Raw genomic sequence first — 25,326 nt, forward strand, 5'->3', positions numbered from 1 at the left:
ATTATTAGAGTATAAAATAAATGAACAATGATATGTTCATAGACAGGACAACTTATTAGCATAAAAGCATCTCATTTAAGACAATTCTAATAAAAATCCCAACAGAATTTCTCTTAGTACTACAAAAACCAATTCTAAAATTCTTTTGGAAAAGTAAGGTACATAAATAGGTCTGATTTTTTTGGGAAAAAAAGGAACAAGGAGATGAATAAAACAGATTAGAGAGCAAAAAACCAGACCTAAGGATCCCTGTAACTTGGCGTGGGGTAGCAGTGCATTATAAATCAGTGGGAAAGTCTGCGTCCTTCAGTGACTCATGCTGAGATAACTGACTTTCTATAGAAGAATATTAGATCCTTATCACACAACATGTACAAAGATAAATTTTAGCCAAGCCTAAATGTGAAAATTAAAACTTTAAAAGTCATTGTTAGAAGATAACCCCAGGGGAATTTCTTTATGACCTCAGGGGTTAAAAAGAATTTCTTAGAAAAGACCCAAAACACACAACTCAGAAGTAAAAAGGTTGATAAATTTGACTATGTTAAAGTATTATTATTTACTGATGTGTAGTATAAGGATATGGCTTAGAAGTATATACACAGATGTTGTCTCTGGACAGTGAGGGAGGGGGGAGGATGAGACAGGGAACTCAACTTTATCCATAATGTTAAAAGTGAGGAAATGATAACATTGGTTACTTTTGGATGCTGGGAACATAAAGCTTATTATATTTATAAATATTTTTTATAAAGTTTTAAAATTTTATTTTTTCTTTCAGTTTTATTGAGATAAATTGACATACCGCGCTGTATAAGTTTAAGTTTAAGGTGTACAGCCTAATGATTTGACTTACATGCATTGTGAAATGATTGTCACAGTAAGTTTAGTAAACATCTATCGTCTCAAATAGGTGCAAAATAAAAGAAATAGAAAAAAAGCTTCTGCTTGTGATTTACTCTAACGACTTTCGTATATAACATACAGCAGAGTTGTACGTTACATCCCTAGTACTTACTTACCGTATAACTGGAAGTTTGTACCTTTTGACTGCCGTCTTCCAGTTCACCCTCCCTATCCACCTATTTATAAGTATTTTTGTATTTAAAATTGTTTCCAAGAAAACACATAGCAACTCCCAACCCAAATCAGCAAGCAGTGTGGAAGGTACAGTTGTATTAGGGAAGTTGCCTGGACCCAAAAGTCTGACTCTGATCCTGGCACTGCCATCAGCAAGCTGTGTCCATGGGTAAGACCTTCTGTCTCCAGGGCTTTTCACTCTGGAAAACAAAAGTCTGCTCATGTCCTCTCCCTTACCAGCTCTAACATTTTTTCTTCTTTTCTTGGGAGAGGTTACAACTGCTGGAGGAGCAGAAAAGGAAGAATGCACAGGGAAGAGCATTTTCACAAGCATAAGTTCTGTATGAGCTCAGGGAGGTGATTATCACCGCATTCAGTTCCTGTTTGCCTGACCTCTTAATTCATGGGCCCTGCCTGATTTCTGTTAAACCCTTGACCTTGCTGGTTTCCTCGACAGGGTGGATCTGGGTGCCCTGTAGTGATAAGTGTGCTCCCTATCAAGTGGCAGAGATTCTTAATTAGCTGGGACTGAATAGGAGCGGCATGCTGCTGACAGGGATGTCTCAGCTTAATTGGTCTCCATTATTGCTCTGGAGTCAGAGCCTGAAAAAGAACCAAAAAATTCACCCGGGTATGGTGGGGTGGAGCAAGAAAGAATGTCAGGGGTCTCCAAGGAGGTACCAGTGCTTTGATCAAGGTGGTTGTCTGTGGGCTGGTCATTTAGAAACAGGAGTCTTGGAATCCTAGCTCTCACCTATGGATCTGCTGGCCTGTCAGCCTCAGTTTTCTCACCTGTGAAATGGAGCTGACCAAATGAGACCAGAGTGATGGAGGGGATCATTTCCTTTTTACCTGCAAAGAGAGAGAGGGCTTTGCAAACAAGAAGAAGGCGGGGGGGCGGGGGACGGGATGGGGAACAGTTTTTCACGGGCTGAGTATTTATAATTACAGTTATCGCTGCTCTCAATCCCTGCAGGGAGTGTAACCAAGATCTCAGTCATCTTAAATAATTTCCGTGTGTGGACACATTCTTCAGACTTCACATGATGTCCTTGTAAAACCGGTCTGGGTGCTTAATGACAAGAAAATCAGAGTGGAAAGGCAGGGCATCCTCTAATGGCCCCTCTTTGCAACAGGAATGAATTTTAAGAGACTTGGTTGATCTAAATGGAGAGCTGGTTGTAGCAGGATCGGATTGGGAGTGTAGGCACGCATTCTCCCTACATTCCTCTTGATCTTTCCGCTGCAAGTACTAAAGAAATTCATTTTCTACCACAGCCTAACTCCTATCTTTTCCTCTCTCCTCTGTTTCTTACACTCTTTACTTCATTTAGCCATCTCCTCTTTGCATCTTCTAGGTTCTTTCCTTGCGAGGTGGTTTGAGAAATCCTTCAGAGGCTTCATTCTGTCGTCACAACAGTGTTTTGTAGGGTAGGCTCTAGAGATGCCCTAAAACAAATCCACTGTGGCTTTCTGTGACCTGAACGATTGGAGTGAAAATGGCCATGCGTTTTGAAACCCATGGTTCCCAAAGTACTGGCTGTGATTTGACTTTGTAGCTTTTAAGCTTCATCACTAGCTTGTTGACATCAGTGAGGAGAGCGGCCTTATTTGAGTGAGTTCACTGAAGGGATAGTACTTGCATAGCAGAGGCTGAAAGTGAGAGGGACCTGGGGAAAGTGAGCATTGCCCAGAGGCAAATGTGAAGTTCTTGTGTTCAGTGACCAGTGTTGAAAATCTTGTGTTTTATGGCAGTTGTTTTGATCTGTTAGGAGATTATAATTAAAAATTAGCAATAAATGAAGTTGCTCCCTAAGTATTAGTATTAAGATGAAATTGATTTCTTTAAAAGAGTACGGATTTCTTCCTTTTTTTTTTTTTTATAAATTTATTTATTTAGGCTGTGTTGGGTCTTCTTTGTTACTGTATGTGGGCTTCTCTAGTTGCAGCGAGCGGGGGCTACTCTTTGTTGCGGTGCGCAGGCTTCTCATGGCGGTGGCTTCTCTTGTTGCGGAGCATGGGCTCTAGGCGTGCGGGATTCAGTAGTTGTGGCACACGGGCTCAGTAGTTGTGGCTCGCGGGCTCTAGAGCACAGGCTAAGTAGTTGTGGCTCACGGGTTTAGTTGCTCTGTGGCATGTGGGATCTTCTGGACCAGGGCTCGAACCCATGTCCCCTGCATTGGCAGGCAGATTCCTAACCACTGCGCCACCAGGGCAGTCCCCGGATTTATTTCTTAAGCCACTGCTACTATTTGTGCTTCTCCTTCTCCACCACCCTCCCTGCCCACCTCTCCCCACCCCCCTCCCAGGGCTGTGTGATACTTCCTCCCTGAGTGAATGCCTTGTTCTGGGGCAGTGGCAGCTTCCTCCTACTATGGTGCTGTTTTCCTTCGGTTTGATGCATGACTTGCAGTTTTAGCAGTGTTGGTTTTGGCGAGCATCTCACTGGGAATCCACCTCAAGTCCAGGCTTGATTATGTGTCCTGTTTTTTTAATCCCTGGTCTTGCACTGTTGCATCAATATTAAGGGAGAGTCTTGCAAAAGCACTGTTAATTACAAGCGCTCTCACATTTCTGACCACTAGCATGTCTTTCTTAAATATGCAGAATAGTTAGAGGCAAGAGGATGCAGACTCAGTTCTGGGGCTCTCTCAGTGCAACAGATACAACCCTGGGAAATCTTCAGATGTGTTTGTGACAAATGGAGTGTGTGTCTGGGGGGAGGCAAGTGAAAAATAGAATCTGCTTGTTTTTGAAAAGCAGACGTAAAAGTTATTCTCGGTTAACTGTCCGGATAAAATCACTGTGGCCTTGGACAAATTGTTCAACTTCATTAGACTTCAGTTGCTCACCTATAACCTAGGTAAAATAAGAATATACTTGTCTATAGACAGGAGGCTGGATGAGATGGTCTCTGGAGAAGTCACCTATGGATTTTTGACTTGCTAAACACTGAGCTGGGATAGAAGAGTCTGGACATAGAGTATAGTTGAAAGGGATACATCTGTGATTGTTGTTTGCAGTTATTTTCCATTGTAAAATATTGTGTATATACCGAAAAAATAATTAAAACATATATGCAGAATTCGACAAATAAATTAAACACCTGTGTAACTATCACCAGGTCGATGAACGGGATGCTGCTGTCTCCCGGAGTCTCTGAGGGGCCCTGACCCATCCCAGCCTCCTCCCTCACTTACGCTTTTATGGTAAATTCCTACTTTTCTCTATAGTTTTACCGCCCGTGTTTCCCTCTACTGCTTTGAAAGTTATATGCTCTTTGTATTCTAAAAATTACAATATTTGTACTTGGAGTTTAAAGTTGATCAAAACTTTCATTTCCCATTGGGTAATACCAGGTCCTTGGAACACTCTAAAACATTTACCCCCTTCTCACTTATTTTCTCTCATTGCTGTGTGTTTCAATCCTGTGCATTTTTAAGAACATCGCAAAACAAATTGTTCTACACAGTCAGCGTTCAATTAGATTTATTCATGCATTTGTTACTGTCTTTGCTTTTCATTCCTTTTTGTGTTTCCAGTCTTCCATCTGCCTGATGTACAACCTTTAGAATTTCCTTTGCTGGTAATGAACTCTCTCAGGTCTTATATGCCTGAAAACTCCTGAATTTCACCTTCACTGTGGAAGGGTAGTCTTGGCAGTCATATTAGTTTCCTGTGGCTGCTGTGCAAACTTGGTGACTTAAAACAATAAGAGTTTATTCTTGTATAGTTCTGGAGGCCAGACACCCGAACCCCATGTCGCTGGGCTAAAGTCTAGGTGTTAGCAGAGGCTAACACCTGTGCTTCTTCCAGAGGCTCTAGGGGAGAAGCTGTTTCCTTGCCTTTTCCAGCTTCTAGAGCTGCATTCCTTGCATACTTTGGTTCATGACTCCTTCCCGAATCTTCAATGCCAGCATTGTAGCATCTTCACATCTCCACCTTCTTTCACATCACCTTCTCCTCTGTGTTGAGTCTCCCCCTGCCTCTCTCTTGTAGTGACACCTGTGATTGCATTGAGGGCCTACCCAGATAATCCAGGATAATCCACCCATCTGGAGATGCTTAACTTAATCATATCTGCAAAGTCTTTTCTGCCATATAAGGCAACAGGTTCCAGGGACTATGACCTCACCATCTTTGCAGGCCATTATTCATCTTTGCACAGGAATGTATAAAACTATAGGTTGATAATTATTTTCTACATTAAAGATATGATTCAACTGTCTTCTGGCTTCCACTTTTTTTAACCATTAAAAAAAATTGAAGTATAGTTAGTTTACAATGTTGTGTTAATTTCAGGTGTACAGCAAAGTGATTCAGTTCTTTCTCAAGTTCTTTTCCATTATAGGTTATTACAAGAGGTTGAATATAGTCCCCTGTGCTATACACTAGGCCCTTGTTGTTTACCTGTTTTTTATATAGTAATGTATATATGTTAATCCCAAACTCCTAATTTACCTCCCCCTTTCCCCTTTGGTAACCATAAGTTTGTTTTCTATGTCTGTGAGTCTATTTCTATTTTGCAAATAAGTTCATTTATGTCATTTTTTAAGATTCCACATATAAGTGATATCATATGATTTTTGTCTTTCTCTGGCTGACTTACTTCACTTAATATGATAATTTCTAGGTCCATCCATATTTCTGCATATGGCATTATTTCATTCTTTTTTTATGACTGAGTAGTATTCCATTGCATATATGTACCACATCTTTATCCATGCATCTGTTGATGGACATTTAGGTTGCTTCCATGTCTTGGCTATTATAAATAGTGGTGATATGAACACTGGGGTGCATATATCTTTTTGAATTAGAGTTTTCTCCAGATATATGCCCAGGAGTGGGATTGCAGGATCGTATGGTAGCTCTATTTTTAGTTTTGTAAGGAACCTCCATACTGTTTTCCATAGTGACTACACCAATTTACATTCCCACCAACAGTGTAGGAGGGTTCCTTTTTTTCCATACCCTCTCCGGCATTTGTTATTTGTAGACTTTTTGATGATGGCCATTCTGACCAGTGTGAGGTGATACCTCATTGTAGTTTTGATTTGCATTTCTCTAATAATTAGTGATGTTGAGCATCTTTTCTAGTGTCCATTGGTCATCTGTTTGTCTTCTTTGGAGAAATGTCTATTTAGGTCTTTTGCCCATTTTTTGATTGGTTTTTTTTTTTGTATTACGCTGTATGAGCTGTTTGTATATTTTGGAAATTAAGTCCTTGTTGGTAGCATCATTTGCAAATATTTTCTCCCATTCTGTAAGTTGTCTTTTCGTTTCATTTATCATTTCCTTTGCTGTGCAAAAGCTTTTAAGTTTAATTAGGTTCCATTTGTTTATTTTTGTTTTTATTTCCATTATTCTAGGAGACAGATACAAAAAAATATTGCTTCAATTTATGTTAAAGACTGTTCTGCCTATGTTTTCCTCTAGGAGTTTTATAGTATCCATCTTACATTTAGGCCTTTAATCCATCTTTTATTTATTTTATTTTTATTTTATTTTATTTTATTTATTTATTTTTGTATACGGTGTTAGAGAATGTTCTAATTTTATTCTTTTACATGTAGCTGTCCTGTTTTCCTAGCACCACTTATTGAAGAGACTGTCTTTTCTCCATTGTATATTCTTGCTGGCTTCCATTTTTGATGTTGAGACATCATCTCTCAGTCTAACCATCATTTGTTTTAAGGTAATCTATATTTTAATCTTGGTTTTGATAGCTGTGACTACTGATTGCCATGATGCGTCTAGGTATACATTTCTTTATATTTATTCTGTTTGGGAGTCCATGGGTCTTTTGAATCCGTGGTGTCTTTCAATAGTTCAGGAAAATCCTTAGCTGTTATCTCCTCAGAATTATCTCAGCCCGACCTCACTCTCTTCCTCTTCTGGGACTCCAGTGAAATGTATGTTGGACCTTTTTACTGTATCCTTCATGTTGTAAACTCACTCTTCTCTGTTTTCCATACTTTTACTCTTCTCTGCTATATTCTGGACATTTTCCTCTGATCTAACCTCTGGTTTATAATTCTCTCTTCTGTTGTTTTTAATTTGCTGCCAAACGCTTCTATAGAAATTTTAATTTGTTACTGTATTTCTCCTTTCCAGAAGTTTTGTTTGATCCTCTTCCAGATCTGCTAAGTCATCTTCTACAGCTTTTTTCCCTGCAGATATTTGCAAACTTGTTGTTTCCTTTTTTTCATGTGGTAAGCATGTTTAAACTTAATAAGTCTGTATCTGAAGCCTGTCCAGGTGTGTTTCTGCTCTCAGCTGTTTATACTGGTTCTCACTCATGTTGCCTTATTTCCCTATGCATCTGATTATCATTAACTGTTTTGCTAGTCATTGCCCTTAAAACATTATTTGTGGAGATTTTCTGAGGCTTGGAATAAGTGTACTTTCCTCCTTATGGCTGGCTTTTAGGGGCACTACAAGTTGGGGACCACATCAAACCAAATTCATTGTCCATCTATGCTGTACATTCCTGGGGCGAAATGTCCGTGAGGACAGGTCTATGGCCACATCTTCTCAAGATTATTTTATCCCCCTTCCTTTTCCTTCTCCTGCTCTACTTAAGTACAGAGCAACATTCTCTTGGCCTGTGGGGTTGGGGAGGAATAGGAAGTAACAGATTAGTTCAGGTTTACCCTAATTCTGAGAGTGTACTCTGGGACCCTGCTTCATGCAGGAAAAAGTATCCTGTAAGTCTTTACATTGAATGTGCTCTTGGCCTGGTTGCCTGTCGCCCTTACTCCTCCAGTGTCTTCAAGGTGAAAGCAACTTGGGCACTCAAATAATTCTCTAGTTTCTTTGAGTTCAAGCTTCTCCCCCAAAGTGGCCTGGCAGGGCTGCACTATCTTTTCAACTCCTGAGTGCTTAAAGGTGATTATCCAGAGTTTTTTTCAGCCAGAGGATTTATCTGAATAAGCCCCTACCTAACCTGCCCTATGGGAAACAGCTGTTCCATGTTTATTGTGTACAATTATGCACTATATTTACCTTTAGGAAATTTATAGTGCAAAAAGATCAAGGGAATGTGGGCCCACAAGTTTTGTGTGTGTGTGTGTGTGTGTGTGTGTGTGTGTGTGTGTGTGTGTGTTTGTGTTAAGAGATTAGTAGTCATCCTGTGGAAGACTGATCTGGTGTAGAGTTCTGGGGAAAAAAGGTGTGAGACTTTGATGGATTGTTCCAGTGACATTATGAAATTGAAGAGCTCATCTTGCTTGACACCACTTGTTCTTTCCTCAAGGGGTAACTTCAGTTGGTTGGCTAATAAGTTGCATCCTTGCCTTGAAAAAATAACCACCAAAGGAAAATCACTCTTAGCTGGTTTCCCTGACACCTCAGCCTGGTCCTGAGCTGCCCTGTAATGGCCAAGGTCCAGCTTTTTCAAATCCGGGGCAGCTGTGAGGGCAGCTGGCTTTGATTCAGATGGTAGAGACAGCATTAGTCAGCAGCCTCCTCTCTCATGGCCTGATGCCTTAGCACTGCAACGTGTGTCTGTGACAGTGAAGGTGGACTCCTGACTCTGGCCGTGGATAAGTAGATATGCCTGGGCCAGGTTTGTGAGTCCAATCTTTGGCCAACCCTCGGCATCACGCTTTGGCCAGTTGGTCTTGGATCAAGCTTTCAAAACTTTAAATCCCAAATGTCAAGAATGAATTTTTGACCCCTTGGTCCTCCAATCCCAGATTTGGATGGAAGCCTCTGAAATGACAGTCAACATGAGGAAAAGCTTGTAAGTCATTTGTTGATTCATAAAACATTTAACGGACTTCTACTCTCTGGAAAGCATCATGCTGGGTATTGTGGTATCCTTGCCCCCAGGGTGCTTAAAATCTTGCAAAGAATTAAGTAAGAATGGTCACCTAAGAAAGAAACTGAGATTTGGTGGGGGGGGCCTGAGGCTGACTGTGAGAGCCATCTGTGATGTTTGTCATCCCATTGCTCATGAGGTTTGATTTGGCTGGTCTGGTTGCTGGGGTTCTTTTCCTTCCCCGCACTTCAGTGAGCATTCCTTCCCAATCTGGGTTCATATCTGTGAGTGTGACCTTTCCACCTGGAGGAGGCCCATCCTTTGGTCAACTATAAAGGTGACTGTGCTTCTCTTTTTAAGACTTACCAAAAGACAAAGTGGAGAAAGCTGGAAACCAATCTTGCTGCCTATCACCAAGCTTCACGCAAAGAAACAAAAATTAATTCATGATTTATGCGTCAGAATAGACTCAATTTCCTGGAAATCATCTTAGAATGGATATTGGAATTTGATTAATAAAACATGGCTGGAGTGAAAGATGTGTTCTCTTCACCAGCTCGCTCAAAAATCACTGTTCTGCATTGTTCTACACAGATGAGTTTGATGCACTTTTTAATTAATGCCACTAAGAGAGCAGGTAGAACTTCAGTAGACAAATGCCACATGTTCCTTTAAGGAGAAACCAGCTTAAAATCAGATTTGTTTCTTCAGCAAGAATTAGAGGATACACTCGAAAGCTTCACCAAGCTGCCCCTCTCTTTCTTGGCAAGCAGTCATCAGGCTGTTAGTTTACAGCCCCCAACTTCCTTGACCATGGGAATTCCTTCCTAGTTTGATTCTGAGCACAGATTCCGCTTGCTTTTATTTTTGTTTTCTGTTTGCTCGTTACTCTTCTTTCATTGCACATGCTCTTTTTCCATGTCCTGCTCCTCTGATTGTCTTGCTGAGTTTTTTGATCCCAAACAAGGGCGACTTCTGTACTCAGCTTGTTGTGAAAATTCAGTAACATGTGACACATGGTATGTTGTCCAACTTTTATATCTTTATATTCCTCTGGCGTTTGGCCGTGGGGATCATGTTTTGCTGAATGTAATACTCTTGCCATTTAAATTTTAATTGATGTAAATAGTAAAACACAATTGTAGTAGACTGGACCCTCTACCTCCCCCTCCTCCTCTCCCCCCCTCCTCCCTCTCCTCCTCTTCCCTCTCCTTCTCCCTCTTCTCCTCCCTCTCCTCCTCCTCCCTTTCCTTCTTCTCTTCTCCCAGAGGAGGCATCAGAAAGCACTCATAGAGTATGCAGAGTCTTAAAATACCAACTCCTTAAACTTAGGATAAATCTCATTCTATTACTTGCTTTTGTATGTACATGTGGAGGAAAAGTGATCACGTGTTGGAGAGTATCTAATACTATGTTAGAGGTTATTTTGATCTTTTACAAAAGCAGAGAAGGAAGACAGTGCAAGTGTGTTGGGCACAGCGCTGTTGACGGGTTGATAGCGGTGACACAAGGTAACTAGTGTTCTTGGAGGAGAATCAGGACAAGGTTGGGTTTTGGCTTCTCTGCTACTACCTGGGCACCCCTGTAACACTCAGTCTCCCCAGGTGCTCTTATGGGCCCATGCTTGGACATTATCTTGGCCCATGGGAAGGTAAGCTGCAGCTCTGTTGGATGGCTGGTGTCCTCTGATCCCTGAGTGTTGGGGTAAACCCTACTGTGAGTCATTTATACAGCAGTATTTACTGAGTTTCTGCTTGTGCCAGGTACGGACGTTGGGCAGGCAGCAATAGAAGAGGCAGATAAGCTCCCTGTTCTCATGGAGCTTATATTCCAGGGGAAGGACAAGCAATAAAGCACAAAATAAACAAGATAATTTCAGATATTGACAAAGGTAGAATAAGGGGACAGAGTGACCATATGTCCTTTAGGTTCCCAGGTCTGAGGTGGCCTCTTTGGGAAGGGGCCAGTAGCACAGGAACCTGAGGTTGAGAAGGGACCAGTCACATGAAGATCTGAAGCAGTGCTGTCCTGTAGAACTTTCTGAGTGCTGGCGATGTTACATACCATCCAGTGTGGTACCTGCTCGTCCCATGTGGCTATTAAATGCTTGAAATGTGGCTAGTACAACTGAGGAACTGAGTTTTAAGTTGTATTTAATATTAATAACTTAAACAGCTTCGTGTGTTAATAGCTATCCTCTTGAACAGTGCAGATCTAGAGGAAGGACTTTCAAGGAGAGGGAACAGATTGTGCAAAGGTCCTGAGGACATGGTCCCCCTGAGAACCCAGCATGGGATCTATGTCTGGAAGCTGGGCTCAGTCTTCAAAGAGCAAATCTGGTAAACTTAAAATTGCTTCCTGCCTGTGTTTTGTGGGTCCCTGGAGAACCCACAGAGGAACAGCAGTTAACCAGATGGGAATTAAAAACCCCTGCCCAACAAAGAACCCGTTTCCTTTCTTAAGAAGGGCTCATTCCCACATTGTGTGACTCACAACTCTTAACTGGTTTCCTCGACTCACGGGCTGGGGCTGGCCTTTGTCTGTGCAGGATGTAGCTGTTACGTAGGCCTCGCTTGTTCATTCTGGGAATGAATCCTGTCTTTGTTCTTTCCTTGCATCTTTTTGTAACCAGAGGCTGGAACCTCTACTATTGCTCTTTTAAGGGGTCCCTCTGCATTCTTCTAACTGCCTTCCATTCATCCCAGGGGCCTGAGGCCCCATCTTTTCTGGCTTAGCTCCCCCCTCCCCCAACCCTATTGCTAAAGATGGCATAGTCAGCCCTGCTTATAAAGAGAAACTGGTCTTTGGAGAGAGTTTCACCATGAATTTCCACTTCTGTTGAAAGGGTTAAGAAAGAAAAGAGGAGAGGAGAGGAGTGACAAAGAGAGGCTCCAGGAATGTTTGCAGTGGTTTTCTCACATGCCGCACATGCACTGGGATCTCCTAGGCCATGGAAACCTCTGCACCGCTTGGCCAAGCACTGGGCTATTCCAAGCAGCTCTTGGCTTATCCCGGGGCTGGGGGGGCTGGGGGAGCGGGGAGTGGCAGGGACCAGCTCTGCCCCTCCAGTGCGGGTGGAGATTCGTCTCCAGCAAGATTCTCAGCTGAAAACAGAGATGAGGTGGCCGCTCCAGGGTCAGTGTGCTGAAGATTAGAGGAGGCCCATTGGTTACCACTCTCTCTGCACTTGCACACCCCAAAGGAGGTACAGTTACTTAGTACCACCCTGACGGGTACATAGGACTGAGGCCGTGGGCCCCAGCCAGCTTCCGGGGGTTGAGCTGTGACCCTGCCTTTTCCCCTCGGTCCTGCCTGACCATCTGCAGTGAACTCAGAGCTCCCCTCCCCACCCCCAAGCCAGCAGTGGGAAAGGGAAAGAGGCTGCGGACTTTGAACTGCAGCAGGTACCATGAAGCTGTCTCGATGCTGGCAACCTTGATCTCTCTAGTGAGAAGTCTGAGGTCATAAAATGCCCCGTTGTTGACCCCCGAGCAACGTGCTCTGGCTGCTTTGTACAAGTGCCTTCCCGGTCCAAGTGTGAGAACGCACCTGGATTGTGCGCTTGGGCCTTCATGAGAGGACAAATGCGGATGCCTTGCTTCTCCAGGTGTCTTGCCCTTACTTTTTGGCATTTGGTTCTCCAGGAGAGAGGCCGTGATAGACAACTTAATATACGGGAACTCATTAGAAGGTCCTTGTAAGTTAGATGGGGCAGTATCTGCCCAACTGAATTCATTTGTCTCTAAAAAATTACTTTTTGGCCCTGAAAAATAAGCATGTTTGTTAGAGAAAAATTGGAACATTTACAAAAGGAGAAAGGAGGAAACAGTTACCTGAGATTCTACCATCTAAACACAGCCACTCCTGTTAACATTTTGGTGTGTTCTTTAAAATTTTTTGTTCCTACCTAAGGGTTATTTTGCCTTTTACATGTCTGGAACCATAACATATATGCAATTTTGTGCGCTGGCTTTTAATTTTTTTAATTTTTAAAAATATTTATTTATTTATTTTTATTGAAGTACAGTTGGTTTATAATGTGTTAGTTTCTGATGTACAGCAAAGTGATTCAGTTATACATAAATATTCTTTTTCATATTCTTTTCCATTATAGGTTGTTACAAGATATTTAATATAGTTCCCTGTGCTATACAGTAGGACCTTGCTGTTTATCTATTTTACATAGAGTAGTTTGTACTACTAATCCCAAACTGCTAATTTATCAATATCTCTCCTCTGCCCTTTCCACTTTGGTAACCGTAAGTTTGTTTTCTACGTCTGTGAGTCTGTTTGTTTTGTAAATAAGTTCATTTGTATCATATTGTAGATTCCACATATAAGTGATATCATACGATTCTTGTCTTTCTCTGGCTGACTTACTTCACTTAATATGATAATTTCTAGGTCCATGCATATTTCTGCATATGGCATTATTTCATTCTTTTTTTATGACTGAGTAGTATTCCATTGCATATATGTACCACATCTTTATCCATGCATCTGTTGATGGACACTTAGGTTGCTTCCATGTCTTGACTTTTGTAAATAGTGCTACTGTGAACATTGGGGTGCATGTATCTTTTCGAATAGAGTTTTCTCCAGTTACATGCCCAGGAGTGGGATTGCAGGATCATATGGTAGCTCTATTTTTAGTTTTTTAAGGAACCTCTATACTCTTTTCCATAGTGGTTACACCAATTTACATTCCCACCAACAATGTAGGAGGGTTCCTTTTTTCCCATACTCTCTCCAGCATTTACTATTTGTAGACTTTTTGATGATGGCCATTCTGATCGGTGTCAGGTGATACCTCATTGTAGTTTTTATTTGTATTTCTCTGATAATTAGCGATGTTGAGCATCTTTTCATGTGCCTGTTGGCCATTTGTATGTCTTCTTTGGAGAAATATCTATTTAGGTCTTCTGCCCATTTTTGATTGGGTTGTTTGTTTGTTTTTTTGTTATTGAGTTGTATGAGCTGTTTGTTATTTTGGAAATTAAGCCCTTGTTAGTGGCATCATTTGCAAATATTTTCTCCCAGTCCATAGGTCGTCATTTCATTTTGTATATGGTTTCCTTTGCTGTGCAAAAGCTTATAAGTTTGATTAGGTCCCATTTGTTTATTTTTGCTTTTATTTCTATATCCTTGGGAGACTGACCTAAAAAAACATTGCTGTGATTTATGTCAGAGAATGTTTTGCCTAGGTTCTCTTCTAGGAGTTTTATGGTGTCCTGTCTTATATTTAAGTCTTTCAGCCATTTTGAGTTTATGTTTGTGTATGGTGTGAGGGAGTGTCCTAACTTCATTGAGTTACATGCATCTGTCTAGCTTTCCCAACAGCACTGGTTTTTAATTTAACATTAAATAGCAAGTGGACTGTAGACTTCACGTTTCATGGCCACATGGTATGCCCTTAAGTTTCTGTGTGCTTGGCACTTTGGGTGTTTTGAACCACAAGGACTCTGTAATGGGGTGGAGATCACGCACTGAAGCCAGGTGCAGACCCCACGTTTCCCTCCTCCCAGGTGAGAGTTCCTTATACTCGGTTCTCAACCTTCCACTGCCTTCACCCCTCACCGATGGGTTGTATACCCCTGTCAGGTGTGTCTCTTGTTATGTTACTGTGTGTAACCCCTCGCCCACCTTCCACTGAGGGTCACTACACCACCCCCTTTGGGACGTCGCCCCAGGAGTGGAGGCCAAATTATCCCCTTCCATCGTGTCACCTCAAGGAACTCATAGTCTCATAATAAATAGCAGCATTCATCTGGGCCAGATTTGCCTTCTGCTTCTCCCAGCCCAAGGCCCACCACTGAACCCTTCCCATTCCCTGTGTTAATGCTGGCTGTGTAGCAGGAGAAAGGATTAGCCGAGAAAACAAGGACAGGCTTGGATGTCCAGCAAACGGCCTTGGGCTGTGGTGCTCTGGGAATCACTGCCGTCATGGATGATGATCTCCCACCCCTCCTCTTCCCTCTCTGAGCTCTTTCCTCCCTTTCAGGACAGGCTTCGTGGGTATGGGTTCACATAGGGCCCTTCGCTTAGAAGGTTTAATGCTCCTCTGCTGCCATCTTGAAATTCTTAATAATTTTTGAACAGTGATCCTGTATTTTCATTTTTCACTGGGCCCCACAAATTATGAGCCCGTCCTGCTCTTATGACACTTGGAACACACCTTACCTGCAGCATTCATCTTATTTTACTCTATTATTCACACTTACAACTCACCTTGCACACCAGAAGGTGTTTTAGTGGAAGGACAAGGCCTTTGGAATCAAGCAGACCTTTTTCAAAACACCGCATACTGACTTTGGGACTTCGGGTAAGTTACCCAGTCGCTTACAGCCTCAGTATTCTCATCTATGAAGTGGGGATAGTGATCTTGATCTTTTAAGACTTGTGAAGATCAAGAGAATGTGTGGGTAGTGTAATGCCTTGCATATCCACCCTCAGTATTACCTCTTGTCCCCCCTTCCCTCCTTGCCTGGCACAGTGCTGGTATACAGTAGGTGCTCAACATATGCTTACTACATTTCAGTTTGTGATGGTCAGTTTGTGCCTCTTCACTTCCAAGTGGGGCCAGGGTTTGTGTCCTAATCTCTGGGTAAGAGCTAGGACTGCAAAATCACAGGGGCTCATTCTAAGGACTGACTTTTCTTCTCCTGGGAATTGCATTCCAGGCCCTGTATCGGGCACTTTTTTCCTTAATAGTTAAGTTCACCATCAGTGTGTCATGCCGTGGAGCTCACGATTGCACGTCCTCAGCCGGCGCCGCTCGCACCGGGCCCTGGGCTGTTGGACACACAACTTCTTCCATAATCCTGGAGGCAGGCACAGTCCTCGTCCCATTTCCTGTGGCCGCCTGCGCTGTCTGGCTCCAGGACTTGCGTTCTTCACCACCACACACCACTGCTTCTCCTTCGGGACAAACGAGGGCAGAGGCTTAGATACGGGTTTCGGGAGATGTGTGTGGTGGAGTGCCTTTCAGTAAACTCTTATTCTGAGAAAGTCCCAAGTATAATGAAATGAGACAGAGACAGAGGAAGGGCAGAATGTGCAATGGTTGGTTGGAGCCTAGCCTCGTGCCTTGGGGAGACCTAGTAGATCATGGGAGGGGCCCAAGGCCTGAGCAGAAGTGCGGCTGTGGCCAGGTTGGCTGGATCCCGTGGGTCAGGATCTGGGACTGGCACTTTTAGGTGTCTGTGACTTAGTGAGCGGCAGAGAGCCAGGGTGCCTGGGGCAGCCTGTGGGCTGTGACTAAATTAGGAAGAAAGAGCCCTCGGGCTCTCCAGGAGCTCAGTGGGCAAGTGGGCGGTGGACTGGCTTTTGGTGGGCAGCTGGGAGCCGTCTGTTCAGACAGGCTTCTCAGTGGCTGCAGGAACGTCACACGCTGAGTCCTAACAGGAGGGGAGCCTCCCTGACGCTGGTGACCATCCCCACCCCCGCCCCCCGCAAGGAGTCTCAGTCAAATAGGAGAACACTGTGAGCTTTAACCTCTAGTCCTTTCTAAGCTCTTCTGGGGAGGTTTTACCCTGTAGAAAGTGTACCCTCCTGAATAGTTTTGAGAGGGTGTTATACTGGATTGTGGCCATCACAGATGAACATCAGATGGTCCAGACAGGGCACAGAGGGGCCATGGCTGCTCTGTGTAACCTGGCAGTGAGGTACCTGCAGACAGCAGCTTTTGACTTAGAAAATCACGTGAAGGTTTAGATGGTTTGATTAAGTATTACAGTGTGAGATTTGGAAAGAAAAGAGGAAGAAAAGTGGCAGGAGAATGATGGCTCCGGGAGAGAAAAGTGAGCAAGTTCCTAAGTAATTAAACCGGTAAGTCAGGCCAAGCCCATCACGGGACCCATGACCTTCAGTCAGTGCCTCACAGAGAGGGGCTTCTTGGCTTTGTTTTCTTCTCTTTCTTCCTTTCTTTCTTTCTTTCCTTCTTCCTTCCTTTTTTTTTTTTGGTGTCATATTTTTTGCAAGACTTTTAGAAGTACTTAGCTGTAGGATGTTTTCTCAGCTGCAGCACTATTGACATCTTGGGCTGGTAATCCTTGCTTATGGGTCTGTCCTGAGCGTTTAGGATTTTAGCAGCACCACTGGCCTCTGCCCAGTAGACACCAGTAGCGCCCCCAATTCTGAAACAAAATGTCTGCAGCACACCGGGGGGAAATTCTCCCCCAGTTAAGGGCCCCTGCTTAGAGCAGAAGACAGCCAGTTTCTCCTGCTGAAAAGTGTGGCAGTTACTACTTGGGAAGGTGAAATGGTGGGTCACCTCACTCCATCTCCTCCTGTTCCACAAAAATTAAAAAAGAGGGGCCAGCTGTTCAGCAGTTTTGTGGGTTGGGAGTCAGTGTGACCGTGCTGTCTGAGCTGGCTACATCACTAAGGGTCCTTATGGGGTCCTTCTGGGGACCTTCAGGACTAAATCGTCACACGTGAAAACCCAGAGTCAAAAACAAGCAAGTAAACAAACAAGCAGACAAACCACCATCACCACCACCACCCACAAAAAATAGGAAAGTAAACCAGGACCAAAGGCTTTGGAGTTTTATTAAAGATGGACTCATGGTTAGCACCAGACTCCCTCCTTCAGAAGCGGTCTCAGGAGTCCTGTCTGCATAGAGCTGGCCTGGGTGTTGATATGTGAAGAGGCTGAGAACATGTGGCATAAACATTGACTGATATTGTTTGCCATTTACACTCAGCATGTGTAATGCAGCAGGAATGGCTCCTGGCGGCATGTGACTGCCCTTCCAGCCGGGTGCGCGGTGCCTGGGACCGCTGTTTCTTTTTCGCTGGCTCCCTCCCTCATATTCCCCCTCCTCTGCCCCTTCCCAGACTCGGGAGGGAGAGTCTAAGTGGACGCTTGTCATGACTGGCATGCGGAAAGCTGGTAGAATGTCATTGGAATTTTCTAGGGAGGCACATGCGCGACACCCAAAATGATTCCCGGCTTCAGTGGCCTCAGGTGAGCGCTCCATGCCAGGAGCCCTGATCTTTTTCGAAAAGGTAAGGTTGCATGACGTCATCCTACCTTTCCCCAGCCAAGCAGGAAATCAAGGGTTTGGTGGGGTTTTTTGTTTTCTCTTTTGTTTTGTTTTGTTTAATTCTTTAGTCCGGGCAGCACTTCTGACCATGTTCTTGGCGCTAAGCGTTTGTGCATGAGTATGCTATTTGTCTGTATCCCCACCCCCTCCTGTTTAAAAAAGTTGCAATAAATGATTCACAGCAGCAGGGTAACATGTGACCTAAAACTTCTCCTCACGACCCCAGTGAAATCAGCGATCCCAATATGAAGGAAGTGTAGATGCTTTTTTTATGCTGGTTACTAAACTCTTTTATAAAGAAAAGTCACGTGGCTACGGGAAAACAGATTGCATTAACCCCGGATCGCATTATCACCAGATCGGATGGAATGTAAGGGGACATTTTCGAAATCCTGAAACCTTATGAATAATGGGGGTTTCCTAAGGTTGAGGTGTTTTGTGTTAATTGCTGGAATTTGTCTATGATGGAAAATGAACCTTAAGGCATTTGAAATGTCTCGTATCTGTTGAGTGTAGAGTCAGACTCATGAACCGGAGGGGAGTGCTGTGTTAGGATTCATGAGCAGGGATATTTTGCCAGAAAAGAATGCATGAAAGTTGCTTCTGAGCACCTCTGAAGGAGCCGTGATATGCATTTCAGCAACTTTAGGTATCTTTAAGTAAATTACATTTCAAAACACAACTATTTTAATAGTCCCCAAGCAAGCAAACAAGCAGGTATATAAACTTCTGTCATGAGGTTCAGGGGACATATTTGGACATGGATGTGATGATCTGTTAGCAGGCTCAAGCACAACCAAACATGACTCACCTCGTTTCTTTATCTGATGCAATTAAAAGTCACTTTGACACATTCGGGAAAGGAATACTGGTTCTCTGCTTGCAAGCGTGTCAAAGTAAATCCACACTCTCGTAAAATGGTGCATATGATGTATCTTACATCATGGGAATTTTTTTAACCTTAAAAAAATCCATATGTAGCTTTGCCATTGGTTTCTGCCTTACATGTGTTGGAATCTTTTTTTTTTTCCTTTCTTTTTTGCACGTTTTTGCCAAGATGTCAGAAAACTGAAGGGGAGAGGTTAATACTTTCACACACTCACCCCTCCCCCACATGCATACACTAACAGCTGCCACGTTATGATTTTGTGGAATTTGATATTTTGAACAAAATGACTTCCTTATTTTCCATAGTAATATAATAATCAATTTCACTATAGACAACTGTGTACATGTCAAGCCTCGGCTGCCCCTAATTAGCAATGGGGGTAGCAGGGGAAAGGGCTGGAGAGCAGTTTTGAGTGAAAAGCCAGCCATCGGGTTTTAACCATTCTTTTCTGCCTCAGCCAAGGCAGTTCTCAATCTGCTTGGATCCGAACCACAGGTTTAATTTGTGGCGATTTGAGAAAATACCTACAAGGGCATGTGCACGTGTAACCGAGATGGGCCTGCCCCTCTGTTGCTGCTTTTTGTTTCCTCTCCACAGTACCTTTCATACGACCACCGCTTTGCAAAACAGAGGCAAAAGTCAGAAGTCACCTACATAGAATATTCTCTGCCTTGGGTGGCACCTGTGTTTTGTTGGCTGTAGTCATAAAGGTATGTTTCTTAAGGCACCAGAAACTTCCATCTGCTTTCTCAAATAAATAGTTATATGGTGTTTTAAAAAGTCCCAACCGTAATATTCTCATTTACTCTAAGGAATTTAAAAGAATTAAACAGGGCACATTCCCAGCACACGCACCGAAACATATACCTCATATTCCACAATGAATCACTTAGCATATTCTGCCAAGGTCTCTGTTCCCATAGGCCTAGAGACAGTCGTAAATTCAAGTGAGTTGAATAAGTATTTGTTCAGTGCCTCTAATTTGCCCGGCTCTGAGCCAGACAGACACTCAGGAATTGGAAAGATTTTAGGATGTGGATGATATCTTCAAGGTGCTTATAATTTAGAAGGCAACAGTCATCCCCCAGCAAACCTCACCCGGCTTCCTACAGCAGAAACTGTATATGTACTCTGGGGCAGTCTTGCCACAAAAAATATTCTTTGAACTGTGTGAAAGACACTTCAGTATAGCTAAGAAATATTGACTGATTGCCCACCGTGTTTGTGACCCTTTGTGGGCATATAAAAATTTCAGTGTTTATTCTTAAGTATAATTTAAGACAAATGGTCATGCTGTTTGTAGTGACAAAAATGGCTTGTGGGGATCAGAGTAATGAAGAACAGATTGATTCTGTTCCTTTAGAAATTGGTGAATCTCAGACTTCGTTTCACAATACGTCTCCCGGGGAGCTATTAAAAATTCCAATGCCTAGGGTGAAAAGGAATCTCCGGAAATGGGACCCAAGCATCAGTACATTAAAAAACACCTCAAGTAATTGCAGTGCCATTGAAATCTAGTGATATAGATGATTTTATCGAAGACTTTTTTTTTTTTAAGCCTAAGGTGAGTTGGAAGGTGGACTTTCTCATGATGATGTTGCTTGACTAAAGAACTTTTGACATTCTGGGGTCTGATTCTTCTGTTCTCTGTGTTAGTGAACTCAGTGTAAATGGAGGTATGTTTTCTTCCTATTCAACAAAGATAACATGACACTGAGCCAATCAATCTACCAACTGAATTACCTGAGGTTTGTGAACCTTGAGTGTTTTGATTCCAGGAGGCCAAATGTTGTTGAACATGTCGGCTGAGTCTCTTAGAGGAAGGTAGGCATAAGAATAATCACATTTTTCCTTTGCATGGAAAAGGAAGCCCCTTCCTGGGGTACTGCACGACTAGTAGATAGAGGTGGCTCCTAAAAAATACAGCTGTTACTAAATTCCTTATAACTCACCATAGATTCTTAGAGTTGGAAGATTGGTTCAAGATGGTCTAGTTCAGTGGTTCTCAAAGTGCAGCATCAGTATCACCTGGACTTGTTAGAAATGCAGATTCTCAGGTCCCAACCCAGACCTCCTAAGATAGAGACTGGGGTGAGCTCAGCATCTGTGTTTTGAAACTTTCCTGATGCCCCTGATTTTCCTGATGTTCTGATTTTCAACACTCGAAAATCACTGCTCTGGTTTCACCTTGTTATTTCACAGACAGATCTAAGTGGAGATTAAGTGCCTCTGAAGTCACCCAGGACTAGAGGAGCAACAGAGGCTAGAAACTCAGATCTCTCGGGCTGAAATCTGTCTCTACACTGTGGCCAGATCATCCTTGCTTTTCCATGTGTCCATAAATAACAGCTTTAGGAAAACACCCACCATCCTGAAATCACAAGGCATAAAGGAACCTTAAATGTTGTCTCATCTGACCCTCCCGTTTCACAGATGAGAAAACTAAGGTCTGCAGGGTAAATTGACTGCAATAAGATGTACGATTATTGGTGGCAGAGCCTGTCTAAGAAGGGGGTCTACTTACAACCAAAGTACTGTCTCTCCTGGCCTCCTCCCCAAATACCCCACACTGCCTCTTCAGTTTCATATGGACTCCTAGTATTTGGCTTAAATCACATTGATTAATATGTCCAGGTAATAATCAGGCAACTCTAGGAAAAGACCAGTTTTATTGAGTGAGAATTTAAATTCTTTAAAATTAATCTGAATTTTTATTTTGATTTCAAATTGGCTTGAGTTTTATAATCATCCTTGTACATTTACCAGAAAAATCTCAGTGGTATAAACTACTGAAAATAAAGTTTAGAAAACATAGGGACCATTCCTGGAACATGTGTTTCATTTCAGAATCATGTAGATTAGGCACATATCTCCTCAGATCACACACTGAAATTGCATTTTCTTCAGATTTAGTTAAAAGGAAAAATGTGGCAACAAGTCTGTTTGTTGAATATTTTAGAATTTTATTCTTGATGTGGTTGGTGGTATTTACATAATTTTGACAGTGTTCAAAGACGGAGTCTAATCTACATTCTCTACGGAGCTTCATCTTCAAAGCCTTTTAGCAGCGTACACATGGCACATTTAGCTAGGAAAACAAATTGAGAATGTGATACACAGCTATTATGTCCACACACACACACACACGGAGCAGGTGTGTACATGTATAGATGTGTTTATTGGCTCCACACACGTACTGTGTGCCAGGCACTGTGACGTGAAATGTCCATGTAGTTTCTGCCTTCAAAATGACCGTGGGGTGTGAGGACATCAGATGAGTGATGTAGTAGACAATTAGTAGCGAGGGTGGTAGGGGTTAGAGTGTAACTGAGGCTTAGCAGAACAGCGGGGCATTATGGGGGCTCACTGAAGGGGCACGAGCACACACTAGATGGGGGCAGGAGTCAGAGGAGGCTGCCTGGAGGAGGTGCCATCTAAGCTGCATGTTGAAGGATGGTAGTTACCCAGGTGAGGGGGAGTAGTGGGGAGGTTGTCCAGATGGAGGGAGCAGTTTATTACAAAGGTGTTCGTGTGCCCATTGTTCTTCCCTGGGGCTGTAGTGGCCTATAAACCCCTAAATATTTCATTTGCTTTTATAAGCATTAACATTTAGCTTCATAGAGAACTTATATAGTAGTTTTAAAATATACATTTCAACTTTTTTTTGGCCACGCCCACGGCTTGCGGGGTCTTAGTTCCCAATCAGGGATTGCACTTGAACCACAGCAGTGAAAGTGCTGCAGTGAAAGCACCAAGTCCTATACACTGGACCACCAAGGAATTCCCTTAAATATATATTTCAAACAGCTTCTTTTTCCGTCTCAAAAGACCCTGATGTTCCCTAGAAAAGTTTGTGGGTTGAGAGGTCACCGTATCTTATGTCACTGAGAAAACAAAGATCTCTCCTAACCCCTGGAAGTGAAATCACCCCCCTTGATTTCAGCCTGCACAAAATGAGTGAAAGTCTGCGTGAATTTCCTGAAGAATTGTGTCTCAGGCAAACCAACTCCAGTCCCGAATGGCTCTGAGCTGCATTTTACTGTGAAAGCTGGTTCTGTCTGTGGCATGCTTCGTGGAGGAGAGCGTCTTATGGCGAGGCTCTTTTGGTATTTCATTCACTTAGTCTTCATGGACAGAGTTGAGAGCCTCTCCTTGTGTAGAACTGCCTGCCCAAGAAAGGAGGGTTAGAAGAAATTAAATTGTTTCATGCTGGCTGGACTGCAGCACATCTATCTGAACCAAGATATATATAACAATTACAGTATACAATAGTTTCTTTAAAAGCATTCCCGGGAGCTTAAAAATAGCTCAATTTGTGAGTAATAATAATAATAATAATTCAGTATTATTCAACTGTTATTATTATCATCACTGTGCTTTGCAGAACACCTGTACGTTATGTTTGATCTTTGTAACAGCCAGCAGGGTGGACATTATTATCTCCGTTTGACAGATGAGGAAGTTAAACCTTAGAGTCATCAGATTTCAAAGGTGGAAGAGGCCTTGGAGATCCTTTCATCCAGCTTTCTCATGTTACAAAAAAAGGGAAGTTGACTGACATGTAATCCCACTGGGAGTAAATGGTGGCTGTGGGACCTGGCCTGGGTCTTCTGAGCTCTAGCTCGCCAATTTCTTCACTTCACCACACTGCTTTCGATCTTCAGTGTGTGAAAAGAAACTTGGAAGAATATGCATTTGTTTCTTTAAGGGAAATGTTGAAACCAGTCTTGCACGCTGTTTTATGAGCTCATGCAGGTACAGAAAAAGTCTCTTACTTTTATAATTTTTCTATATATAGATGGGTAAACTGACAGATATATAGATAAATAGATATACACACATACGTAGATGTTATTGGTGAGATGAAGGTGGAATTAGGCAGTGCCTCAAAGGGGATGTCAGCTTTATCTGTATCATTTTATTTTTTTGATAAAAAACATTGGGCCCAAAATGCCCATAATGGTAACATTTGTTAATTTGGAGTGATGAGCAATTAATTAATTAAGTATTTGTTATATTCTTTAGATTTTTGTAGTTTTATAATTCAAAACAAAACAAATATGAATATGAAAAATAAATTACCACCTACAATACCATCGTTTTATAAAATAAAGGATATTTTAAAGAAAGAAAATTGGTACAGAAGGAAGGAAAAGAAAAAACAAAGCTAGTATCTGGCTCTTGGTGGTTAAGTTGACATTAATTCTCTGCTTTAAGTCTTTTCCTGTTATGACACTAGCAGGATGTGTATTCTTTTCTCTGCAGTTGCTGCATTATCAGGTCTCTTTTGCACATTTTGAGCACTTCTAATAACTCCGGCAGGAAAGGCAGGCCCTCTCTTGTCAGTTATAAAATCACTAGCTGCCCCTTTGTGACTGCACGTCCCCCAGGTTCCTAGAATCTTATTCTGACTGATTAAAGTGGTACAGAGTGCAATGGACCAAAAGGCTGGTGATTTGATATCAAATGTGTTATTTAACATCACATCCGAGATGTGTTAATTAAACTTATTGTGGTGATCATTTTGCAGTATATACATGTATCAAATCATTACATGTATACCTTAAACTTATACAATGTTATATGTTAATTATATACTCATAAAGCTGGAAAATGATAAATTGGGAGAAAAAACACAAAATAAAGGAAATAGCTTTATATTTAGTACCTTTAAACAAACGACTCCCCCCCAAGCAAAAAAACTGCACCCAAGGAAGTAGGTACAGGAATGTGGTTTTAGAAGCTCCCTTTAATGAATGTGGAAACCGAGGATAGAAAACTGGCCTTATGGTAAAGAGACCCTCATTCAAGTCCCAGCCTAGTCCCTTATTTGCTGGATGCCCTTTGGTGATTCATCTGACCTTTCTTGGTCTCACTCAGTCTTCTTAATATAAACTGGAAATGTTCATATTTGATTTACCTACCCATATGGTTGTCCTAGAGGTCAGATAGCTAATGAGGTGAAAACACTAATGCTCCAACTAAAAAATATGAAACAAAAGAGAGATGATAGGATTATCATTGCTGTTATGAATCATTCCAAGAGGTATCATGGTGATCTGAATCATCATATGATAATGTCAGGCTAAAACCAAAACACGGGGTAATGCCAGCATGAACCCAGTCATCTCAAAAATTAGTCACAGAGGCCTCTCAAGTGATAATCCAGGAGCTCTCTTGTTACCAGGAAGACAGCACTGTCAAAAAAGTGTGTGATCTCACTCTTCTCCCACAAAGAAGACTCACCTGGTGCATGCTGATGGGGACGGTACACCCTAGTGGCTGCATGAGCCCCGAGGAACGAGGATGAGGACTGGCTCTCAGTCCCAGCCCTCCTCTATCTAGCTGTGTGATTGGGTTGATTCACATATTATGGCAACTTCTTCGGGCTTCCCTTTTTTCCTCTGTAGAATGAGTGTGTTAAACTAAATAGTCTCTGAGATCTCTTCTTGCTCTTAACATTTGTGATAATTAGCTACAGTTTAAACTTCAGCCCCAATATTACTGTGGTATCATCATTGTTATCTTTGTAACCTGACACTTAG

At 42.4% G+C, this 25,326-nt stretch overlaps 1 protein-coding gene across 4 annotated transcripts in view; it reads left to right on the plus strand.

The window, feature by feature from the left end:
• RBM20 (RNA binding motif protein 20) overlaps positions 1 to 25,326 on the plus strand; it is a 209,975-nt gene that overhangs the window by 111,637 nt on the left and 73,012 nt on the right. Inside the window, exon 1 of one of the 4 annotated variants that reach the window (XM_082408262.1) lies at positions 16,374 to 17,854. The exons of the other annotated variants lie outside the window; for them this stretch is intronic. The gene's annotated coding sequence lies outside the window, so the exon portion shown is untranslated. Of the gene's footprint in view, positions 1 to 16,373; positions 17,855 to 25,326 lie in introns of those variants that run through there. 4 annotated transcript variants of the gene reach the window in all.

Source organism: Balaenoptera borealis, assembly GCF_965194805.1.
Source record: "Balaenoptera borealis genome assembly, chromosome: 10".
Lineage (NCBI taxonomy): Eukaryota > Metazoa > Chordata > Mammalia > Artiodactyla > Balaenopteridae > Balaenoptera > Balaenoptera borealis.